We start from the raw sequence: 12395 nt of genomic DNA, 5'->3' as shown, positions 1-12395 counted from the left end.
TAGAAACTAGACCCAAGATAAAAGGTTTGTTTTCTCTAAAATAGTTATAATTCAAATGTTGGAGGTGTAATTTGTTAAGAAACCATTGTAATTATTATAAATATATTAAATTAGTGTAATGTAGATGCCCATTATTAGTGTCTATTAGTCATGTGTTGCTTATCCATTACCCCATGCATTGTCCATGTGTCTCAACCCGGATGCTTGATGCCGAAATTCACCTGACTATGAATCTTGGAGAGACTATTAAAGAAGGAAATACGACATCCAGTCAGGACAAAGCAAAAGTTATGATTTTCCTTCATCGTCATCTCCATGATGGATTGAAAATGGAGTATCATACATTAAAAGATCCTCGTATCTTGTGGAAAAATTTGAAAGAGATGTATGATCATTAAAAAAACAATTATTCTTCTTAAAGTTTGTTATTAGTGGATGCACATTAGGCTATAAGATTTCAAATCAGTAAGTGATTATAATTCCGCATTATTTAAAATCAGTTTGAAACTGTGGTTATGCGGAGAGAAAATTACTAATGTTGCTATGTTAGAGAAGACATTTTCTACATTTCATGTTTCGAATATACTCCTATAGCAGCAATATCGAGAGAAAGGTTTTAAACAATATTATGAATTAATTTCATGTCTTTTTGTGATCAAACAATATAACGGGCTATTAATGAAAAATCATGAATCTCGACCAACCGAGACAACGCCATTCTCTGAAGTGAATGCTGTGAATTTTAATAATAATCGCGGTCGAGGTTGTGACCGTGGAAGAGGAAAAAATAATTATTATTTTCGTGGCGGTCGTTCTAATCATTGAAATTTCAAAAGAACCACACAAAATGATGATCACATAAGAAAAGCTCCACAAGATAAGAGTTCAAAAAGTGTTGAAAATAAATGCTTCCAATGCAGAATGACTAGGCATCGGTATCGGTCACGTATCTATCATACGTCAAAATGCTTAGTTGATCTCTATCAAGCATCCCTAAAGGAAAAAGAGAAAAATGTGGAAAAAAAATTTGCATATGAGGATAATGACATATTTGACTCATCTCATATGAAAATTTTGGTTGTGGCAAACTTCTTTGAATCACTTGGAGAGAAAATCAGCAAAATTGACTTTAAAAATATCTAGACTTAATGATTTTTTTTATTCTTCATGTTTTTTTCCTCTTAGTAGATGTTAACCTTTGTATATTTCAAATGTTATTTTTCTTGTTGTAACTATTTTATTTTAATAATGAAACCTAGATCATTTCATTTGTTGTGTAATTAAAAAATGAGTAAAGAAGATCTATGTCTGATAGACAGTGTAACTACATATACAATACTTACAAGTAGAAAATATTTTCCAAAATGATAATGCTAAAAGTCAATACAATATCAAGTTCTACCTAGGGTTTGGAAAAGAAAATATTATTTTGCCTAGAGGAACAAAATTTACAATTGACAATACATTGTTCTCTAGTCAATCGAAGAGAAATCTATTTAGTTTTAAAGATATGCATTACAACGGTTATCATATTGAGACTGATAGAAAGAATAATATGAAGTATCTTTATATCATATCTACTGTCTCATGTGAAAAAACATATACTGAAAGAGTTGCCTACTTTATCCTTGGATTATATTATACTCATATACGAGTAATTGAAACATATGCAATAATGAACCCAAAGTTCATGAATCCAAACACATTTACAATTTGGCATGACAGATTAGGTCATCCAAGGTCTATAATGATGATAAGAGTTATTGAGAATTCAAATGGACATTCATTGAAGAACCATAAGATTCTTCAATCTAATGAATTATCATATGATGCTTTCTCTCAAGGCAAATTAATCATTAGATCATGACCAGTCAAAGTGGGGACTGAATCACCTACATTTTTAGAACGAATTCATGGTGATATATATGAATCTATTAACCCACCAAGTAGACCATTTAGATATTTTATGGTATTAGGCGCATCCAAAAGATGGTCACATGTGTGCTTATCATCAAGTCGAAATCTTGCATTTGGAAGGTTACTTGCTCAAATAATTAAGTTAAGAGCACAATTTTCTAATTATACAATTAAGACCATTCGTCTTGATAATGTTGGTGAATTTACATCCTAAGCTTTTGATAATTATTATATGTCAATTGGGATAAGTGTTGAACATCTTGTAGTTCATGTTCATACACAAAATGGTTTAGCAGAATCATTCATAAAATGTTTGCAGTTAATTGCCAAACCATTGCTTATGAGAGCTAAGCTTCCTACATATGTATGGGAAAAGATATTTTGCATGCAGTGTTACTTGTACACATTAGTCCAGTATCTTATTATAAGTACTCATCATTACAATTATTTTATGGTGAGCCAAATATTTCCCATCTGAATTTTTTTGGATGTGCGGTATGTGTTCCAATTGCTCCACCACAACGTACTAAGATGGGTCCTCAAAGGAGGTTAGGGATATATATTGGATATGGTTCCCCATCAATTATCAAATATCTTGAACCCCCTGATAAATGATGTATTTACTGCACGGTTTGCTTATTATCATTTTAATGAGACAAACTTTCCAACATTAGGGGAAGGAATTAAGAAGTTGGAAAAAGAAATTACATGGAATGCATCGTTATTGTTTCATTTAGATCCCCTTACAACTCAATGTGAACGTGAAGTTAAGAAGATAATTCATTTGCAAAATGTAGCAAATTAGTTACTAGAAGCATTTATGGATGCAAAGAAAGTACTTATTAAAGGAACTCTATTTACAAAGAACCTTTGAGCGGAAGTGGATCGTCCAAATCCCATTGTGAATGAACTTATACATTTACAGTCATATAGAATAGATTATGCACAAAATTTAAATTATAGCATGCTTCTTAAATAAATACAAAGGATAAAGATTATACCTTTGAAGAACCCTTCTTCAAGTAAATCCCTCGATCAAATTTGTTAACGAACGCAGCGAGCAACTCGAACACCCTCCAACAGCAACAAGCAGCAACCGAACACTACCACTAGGTTACTTTGGTATTCACGGTGTGAGAATCCAAGAGTGGTGGGCTCTGGCTTATTTTAGTTAGCGGGAAGGTTTAGAGTTTGAAAAGGAAGACGATCGAGTAGACAATAACACAGTCGTGTAGATAATGAAGTCTATCGTATAGACAATGCACTCGATCGTGTAGTCTCTCAAGTGATCGTATAGTAAGACTTTCTTACTCGATTGCTAATATTGTCAATTCCCTTTTAGATTTGGAATCAAATTTCATTTTATCCCAAACTTTCCATAAAACTAAATAACTACCCACTAAGGGTGGTTATTGAGAAAAATAATTTAATTATCAAATAATTAATAAATATAAAAAAAAATATGATAACTAACTTATCATATTAGATTTATAACCTATAGTTTTAATATTGCATCACATGCAGTATATAAACCATAGTTTTTTTTTATTATTTTATGACATTTAATATGTATCATATTTATATTAAATTTAATAACTATGAATCTTATTCATAAAAAATATATTTGAAGCATATTCAAATATTAGTTCCTCCAATCAATCAATAATGTATCAAATACATTATATTAATTATATCATATATAATTGAATTACTTTAATTATATCATATATAATCAAGTTCCCTCTTATTAATTTGAACATTTTAAATTAATTCCAAAAACTGATTCTCAACTTAAATCCACTAAGCTACCAAGGGGACCTTATGGACCTATAGCTTGAAGCTCCAACAGTACATGAACGACTGATTAAACTCTTTAATCACATTATCTACCATCCATTAATTGTCAGACGCTCCACTAAAGACCGACAATTGTACTCTTCACACTACAGATGTATTTCTGTATCCATTGGATATAACTAATCAACAGTGCGATGACCCTTCACAAATCGCTCGTAAGTACAACTAGGCTAAATTACTGTTTTGTCCCTATAGTTACATCTAACTCCTTACGTACCATTGATCCCTCTAATGAACAATAGATCATAGTCTCACTATGACTAAACCCCTCTCGAGCCAAGAAATGGTGTGGTGCCACATTGTTCAAGACCCAGAATCAGCCCTTAAAGGAGAACTTTATCTACTTACCCCTACTCTAGGAAAGGAGTGAATTCAATCTTGTGTAGCTGAGTTCCCAGCTACCCAATTAGACAAATCCCCAAAATGGTAGGCTTATTGAGTCGACAATCTGGCCACTCTCACCCATGCAAATCAAAGGACTGCTCTCATAGGAAGGAGTTCATAACTCACTCAGGATTAAGGTCATGTTACCTATGGTCATTCTAGTGAAATAAAAGTCTCAATTATGAATGGCGTTATATAACGAGACTAAGCATTTCGTAGTTCGGTCTTATACAAATTCTTCTATATAGAATATCCCTTCTCGCATGTCTAATACATGAATGATCATGATCAAATCATTTGTAGCACTTTACAACATTTGTAACACCTACAAAGCAAGTCATACTCGTAGTGTAACCAAGATAAGATACCTAGCCTCATCCATATACTACAGACCATTTAGGTTATCATTTAAAGCACGATCCACTTGTATATCTCCACATACATGTTTAAGTTACAATAATAACCATGGATCTTAGTTTATTGGTTTGTGGTTAATGCAACTAAAATATCAAATATTTCATAGACAATGTGAATAAAATATCATATATTATAATTCATATAATGTTTGTTGATACAAGTGTTTACAAACTACAGAAGCCTACGAGATTTAGGGCATCAACCCCAACACCTATATCATATATACCAGCTGTAAATGTTCCATCGAAAATTGATATCCCAACATAGCAAGTTGTTACTAATGAGTCTGGAACATTATATGAATTGAAACAATTAAGACGAATATGGTAAAATCACTTGAGTGGATATTTATTGAAAGAAGGATATCAAAACAATTCAATATATCCATGTATTTTTATAAAGAAATCAAAATCAGGATTTTCAATTATAACTGTATATGTTGATGACTTAAATATAATTAGAACTCCTAAAGAGCATTCAAAGGCAATAGAATAACTTAAGAAAGAAAGATGAAAGATCTCGGAAAAACAAAATTTTGCCTTATCTTGCAAATTAAGCATTTAGAAATACAGAAGGTTTGTTTGGTAGTGGTGTCCTTATCAGAGAAGAGATCGTGATCTAGATCAAGGAAAACATGAAAAAATTGGCTTCAAGGGTATGTATGTTTCTTCCCCAATTTCCCTCAAATGCATGCTGTAGAAATTTGGTTTAATAATGCATAGTTTTATTCTGTAATTTCTGAAATTCTATAAAAATTAAAAATGAGAACGATCCCCACTTCCGCTGCGAAACCATCAATGGTTTCCCTTCAGTTGGTATCAAAGTCATGTTTCAATCCCAATTTTTTTCCTAAATTTAATTACAAATTTTGGTGGGTGCATTCTGTGATTATTTCATGTTAATGAATGTGGAATGAATGTAGTTTGCAATTTGGATGGTTTCAGGATTAGGGCTTTTAGATTTACAGCTTTGATTTACAAATTTTGTTTTGTAAGGGCCCTTTGTTTTTGGGCATAAATGTTATCGAGTATGTAAATTTGATGTATTGAGTCGTTCTTGTTGTTCCTGACGATGTTCTAGTGAAAACAAGGCTCAATTCGGATGAGATTCGAAGAAGATCAAATCTGTACAGTAGGCCACTGTACAGTAATATTACGACACCGTGCCCTAGCATCGTGACGCTACGATGTAGCGAATGGAGTTCTTCTCCATAACGTCACGACGCTAAGGCACTGTGTCACGATGCTCTGAGATGGAGAAGAAGCATGTTTCAACACCGGTTCACATGCGGTTCTGTTCGATTTAGAGTTGGTTCGGGTCTAGTTCGTTTGTTTCGAGCGGTTCAAGGGCGGTTCAATTTCTGGGTGGTCCAGTTTTTGAACCGGTTGAACTATTTATTAATGTAATAGGTAGTTTTTTATTAATAAATTAATATAAATGTTCTATTGATTTAAGTAATGGTTTTAGGAGTCCAATCTCTGTCCATAGTTGTTGTTTAAATTATGCATATAATGTATGATTTAATTATGTTATATATGCCATAAAATTTGTCATATAGTAAAATCTCACCTTAGGTTATGCATTATTCATGCATCATTTATATTATAAATGTTATAATATATGTTTGCATGATTTAATTTTATAGCATGCTCATGCATTATATAATATAAGTGTTATACTATATGCTTGCATGCATAAATAATATAGTCATGCATTATTTATATTATAATAGTTATAATATATAGTTTGGATGTATGGATGCAATGTATGTTATTTATTTCATTAATTTAATAGATAAGTATTATATATATATATATAATAATGAAATGGGAATTGCATGATGCATGACATTACTTTAGATAATCTTATAAACGTTATAATTTTATAAAGTATGTCATTCGATGCAATGTATGATTTTAATTTGTTTCAATTTTTGTTTATAATCTTATAGCAAAATGAAATTAGAAATTAAAATCAATAATTCAGAATTGCATACCGACTTAGGTAAAATCATGCTTAAAATAGTTTTAAAATTTGATTCACATAGACCTAAGATCACAAATTTCTAATGAGATTAGAAATTAGATTAATCTTTTTTATCAATTTAATAGAATTAAATTGGTTCTAATAAAAGATTAAATTTGTAGCAAACATATCTATAAGGGACCTTTTGTGAACCCCGAATCTTAATTTTTCTACTTGAGTATGTTCCCTACTGAGACCAGTGAGGTGAATAGGTTAATGTGGAAACTAGTGTGGAATGGTAGAGAAAAGAGTGGAGAGATTTGAAGAAAAGAGGAAATTTGGAAGTTTGACTTTTGGGGAAAATTTTGGAAATTTGGCTAAGTATAGAATTTTGTGTGGGATGCGTTGGAAGGGACCAATGCGTTAGAAGGGTGTGTTGATGCGTTGGAAGGGTTGAAGGAAGAAAGATGGAGGTGATGCATTGGAAGGCAGCCCATGCGTCGAGCAGCCTCGGCCAGTGCCCCTGCCATGCATCGAGCAGCCTCAGCCAGACGCCCTTGCCCAATGCATCGAGCAACCTCGGCCAGCGCCCCTGCTATGCATCGAGCGGCCATGCCTGTACAGCGAGCACCCTATCGGACAGCCACGCCCATGCGGCCGAGCGAGCAATGGCCAGCCTATGCCGCATGCCCATGCGTCGAGCAGCCAGCCTATGCAGCACGCCCATGCGTCGGTGGCCAGCACCATGCTCCCATGCCAAGCAAGTCATGCGATGCTATCTAGTGAGCCATGCATCGAGNCGAGCGGCCAGCCTATGCAGCACGCCCATGCGTCGGTGGCCAGCACCATGCTCCCATGCCAAGCAAGTCATGCGATGCTATCTAGTGAGCCATGCATCGAGGATGGGTGGTCACCCCATGCGTTGGTGATGGCTAGTTCTTGCAATGGCTAAGTTGGATTGCGATGGCTAAGTTAGGTTGCTATGTGTTGAGTATAGGCTATGCGTTGTTTGTGGACTATGCGTTGAGCATCCAAGAGTTGGACGCATATAAAGGATGAGATCACCTAAAGGACGTCATCAAACCATGTGTCTTCTTGAGAGGAAGCCTTACGCCTTAAGAATTTGAGGTGGTTGCATCTGAGAACATGCAATTTGAGGCTCATGCGTTGGCTACATAGGAGTATGACACTTAGATTGCGTAGATAAGAAAGATGTGTTGTTGGTGTGAGGAGGAAACACTTGGACATGCAGCCAAGTAGGAGGTGTCGCATTTGGAGAAGGTTTGGACACCTATAAATAGGGCCAAAGACTTCGTTTTTCATATAAAAACTCAAAAAGACATTAGAAAGAGTGGGAAAGTTGAGTAAACCTTGCGTTGAGAGCAAAATCCATGTGTTGGTCATAGAATTTCAAAGAGGACGCATTGGACAGTGAAGTCTAGAAAGCAGCATCAACTTAGGACGAGAAGTTCTCCCAATTTACTCGTGCGTTTGGAGTGATTTCAAAGCCACGTGAAATCTCTGAAAGTCTAGTATTCAGGGTAGGGCTGCCAGAGAAAAATCTCTAAGGGATCAGGCTGGAAATTGAGAAGAAAACAGAAGGGTCAGGCTATGGGATAAGCTTGAGCCAGTCTTGAAGATTTTGTGATTCCAGCCAAACCACGAGAAGTTCTGAGCTCACATTTTAGGGTAAGCTTCCTGAGACATTTTAGAATATGTTTGTAGAAGGAAGTATCTCACAATAAGGTTTAGAACTATGAGTAATCTGAGTTGTAAGTTGAATATGGATTCTAGGGGTGAAAAAGGGAGCCCGAGGTAGAAAAGGAACTACTAGAGTGAAAAGTTCCTAAGCGATCGAGGTGAGTGACTAAAACGTTTGACTAAAACATTTTGACTAAAATTTTTTATTACAATGTTTTATAGAAAGCATGTTTTAAAGAAGATTATTCTCATGCTAGCTAGTTTTACAAAGTGATTTCCAAGCAAACCATGAGCTATATTTTAAACGCATGCATGTGTGGGAAGTTTGTTGAAAAGCTATTTATATGTGTTAAATACCCAGCATGCGTTAGTATCTTTAAAGCTATGTTTTTATATGTGTTATAATTTACATGCTTTAAAGAGAAAGTCATTTATGACTAGTTTTACTTAAAACGCGATACCGAAGGACATTTGAGAAGGTATCCGCCCACCTAAATAGCGAAGGACGTTTGAGAAGGTACCAAACCAACCGGATACTGAAGGACATTTGAGAAGGTTTCCTAGTAGCTCGATACTGAAGGACATTTGAGAAGGTATCTGAGCAGAAGTACCTAAGGTATGCCGATACTTAGTATGGCCACGTGCACGTAGGTAGTTAGAGTCAGAGATTGAGCAAAAGGGTTCTCTCTTGACTAGTAGTTGGTGTTGGGATTAGTTTTACCCACAGTGGGGTTACTTTCTACTGAGAAACGGTTTTACTGTTTTATGATTAAAATAGCTTTATATGCTTTATGCTTGGAAAATTTTTATACTATGGTACAAGGTACTGTAGAAAGCTTAAATTTCAGTTAAACTCTTTATTTAGATTTTTGCATGAGAATCAATTATCTTTCTTAAGTCACTCATTGGGCGCAAGCTCACCCCGTTTTTAAATGTTTTCCTTTCCCCCAGGTAGCGGTCAAATCCTCAGAAGATAAGCTCTGCATCTGCTTTGCCACTAAAGGATAAAGATTTTGTAACCCATTGGTTTAGGTGGTTACTGTAAATATTGTACACATGTTACTGTTGTTCATATAGGGACTAGGGTTTTTGGGGTTTTGAGACTTGTGAATCTAGTGTTGTAATGACTCTAAATATGTTATGTTTCTAAATTAATAAATTTTGGCCTAAAGATATTCCGCTGTGTATAAGTTATATTTTGGTACCAGAGTTATTAGGCAGTAAGTGTCAGCCAAAGGGTTGATAACTACTGCAATCACGCCCTTTCCTAGGCTAAGAGGGTGGTCTGGGGCGGAGTGTGACAGCTTGGTATCAGAGTATAAGTTTCTAGGAAATTGATACTAGCTTAGTATTAAAGCATAAGATTTTGGGTGAAAGAGAGAGTTCATGCATTAGATTAAGTCCCATAAGTAAGTCCCTAACACGTGTACTTAATAATTAGGCAAAGATGCTAAGGAGAAGTGGCAGGCTGAGCAGGTAGACTGAGGAGATGGATGTTGACCTACCAGCGGAGGTCCTGAAGCTAGACGGGACCCAAATCCAAAGGGAAAAAGAGTTAAAGACTCAGTAGAGCAGGAAGCGACTTCTGTAAACAAGTAGAGTACACCACGGGTAGGTGTAGATCCCCAGATGGAGGATCGAGTGTTTGATAGAATCGCTCAGAGATTGGCGGCAAGTGTATGATCGATTCAGACCGATCCAGAGAAGAAATTCGGCATTGAAAGGCTAAAAGCTTTAGGTGCCACGACGTTCGATGGAGCCACAAATCCAGTAGATGCTGAGATTTGGTTAGACTTGATTGAGAAGTGTTTTAAGATTATGAGATGCCCTGAGGACCGTAAGGTCGAGTTAGTGACTTTCTTGCTGCAGAAAGGGGCTGAGAAGTGGTGGAAAATGATAGAGGCCATAAGGAGTAGTTCAAAAACTATGACTTGATCTGAGTTTAACTGATATTTGAGGATAAATATTACCCTAGTGCTTTTAAAGAAGCAAAGAGGGAGGAGTTTCTTAAGCTAACTCAGGAAGTGATGACAGTTGCTGAGTATGAGCAAAGATTTACTGAGTTATCTCAGTATGCCCTTCCGATCATTGCGGAGGAGAATAAGAGGTGTAGAAGGTTTGAGAATGGCCTAAGAAGGAAGATACGTACACTCGTTACCTCTACATCCAATTGAGTGAATTTCACTCAATTAGTGGAGATCGCTATCCGAGTAGAGCAGAGTGGAGCGAAGGAAGATATACTCCAGCCAGATATGGGATAGTTTAGAATACCTGGAGAAATGAGAAGTAAGAGTTTTAGACCCCTATTCTCTGGACAGTCGGGAATGAGGAGTTTTGGAGGTACGAGCCAACAAAGCTCAGGTCGAAAGAGGTCAAGACCTACAGCTGGACCGAGTGGTAGATCAGTATCGGGTTGTGCTAGCGCTGTCTCTTATACACATCTAGATGTGTATAAGAGACCGAGCCAACAAAGCTCAGGTCGAAAGAGGTCAAGACCTGCAGTTGGACCGAGTGGTAGATCAGTATCGGGTCGTGCTAGCGAGTCAGTAGCTAGTACAGGAAGGAGACCACTTTGTGTAAATCGTGGTAGACCCCATACAGGAGTATGTTATGGAAATAGGAATGTGTGCTTCCAGTGGGACAAATGGGGCATTTCAAGAGAGATTGTCCCTAGCTAGGTCATGGAGCACAGAGTGAGCAAAGAGAAGTTACCCAGACTATAGACCAACCTAGAGCGACCGGAACTAGAGGTGAAGGATCCAGTGCAGCTAAGTAGAAAGGGGTAGCTGGACGACCCCACCAGCAACAGCAATAGCAGCAGGGTAGAGTATACGCTATGACACACCAGAAAGCGGAAGAGGCTCCAGATGTCGTAACTGGTACGATAACTTTATGTAATCAATCCGCTTATGCATTATTTGATCCTGGTGCTACGCACTCATTCATATCTAGCATATGTGCATTACATATAGATAGAGTGCTTGAGCGTATGAATGAGGATTTATTTATCTCTACGCCTGTAGGAGATACTCTAGTTGTACATGAGTATTATAGGAATTGTGAATTAATTCTTGGAAATCAGAGTTTATGGGTTGACTTGATTCCATTAGAATTACTAGAGTTTGATGTTATCTTAGGTATGGATTTCCTAAATAAACACTATGCTACTTTGGATTGTTTTAAGAGAGAAATAGTGTTTAGAAAACTAGGTGAAAAAGAGATAACCCTGGTAGGAAGTAAAAGAATACTTCCAGGAAGTTTAATATCAGCAGTGAAGGTTAGGAAACTGCTAAGTAAGGGATGCGAAGCCTATTTAGCCTATGTAGCAATTTCACAGGATGAGAAACTGAGACCTGAAGATGTACCTGTGGTACAAGAATTCCTAGATGTGTTCCCTAAAGAGTTACCAGGCTTACCACCCGACAGGGAAATAGAGTTTACTATTGAGTTAGTTCTGGGTACAGCACCTATATCCCAGGCACCATATAGGATGGCACCAACAGAACTGAAGGAGTTAAAAGTTCAGTTATAGAAACTTGTGGATAAGGGTACATTAGACCCGGTGTGTCGCCTTGGGGAGCGCCAGTCTTGTTTGTTAAGAAGAAAGATAGTACTCTTAGATTATGCATAGACTATAAACAGTTGAATAAGGTAACCATTAAGAATAAGTACCCATTGCCTCGTATAGATGATATCTTCGATCAGTTAAAGGGAGCCACGGTGTTCTCTAAGATAGATTTGAGATCGGGTTATCACCAGTTGAAGGTGAAAGACACAAATGTTCCAAATATTGCATTCAGAACTAGATATGGACATTATGAGTTCCTAGTAATGCCGTTTGGATTAACAAATGCTCCTACGGTATTTATGGATTTGATGAATAGGATATTTCATCATTATCTGGATCAGTTTGTGATAGTTTTTATAGATGATATACTAGTGTATTCTAGTAGTGCAAAGAAGCACAAAGAACATCTGAGGATGTGTTGCAAATGCTAAGGGAAAAGAAGTTATATGTCAAATTTAGTAAGTGTGATTTTTGGTTAAACCAAGTCGTATTCCTTGGGCATATAGTTTCAGCTGATGAAGTTAGCGTTGATTCCCAAAAGATAGAAGCAATAATCAACTGGGAATGACCCTGAATGTAACCAAAG

The sequence above is a fragment of the Benincasa hispida genome, chromosome 12 (assembly GCF_009727055.1).
Source record: "Benincasa hispida cultivar B227 chromosome 12, ASM972705v1, whole genome shotgun sequence".
NCBI classification, from domain to species: domain Eukaryota; kingdom Viridiplantae; phylum Streptophyta; class Magnoliopsida; order Cucurbitales; family Cucurbitaceae; genus Benincasa; species Benincasa hispida.
The sequence above is the reverse complement of the archived record's forward strand: the minus strand, read 5'-3'. Positions refer to the sequence as shown.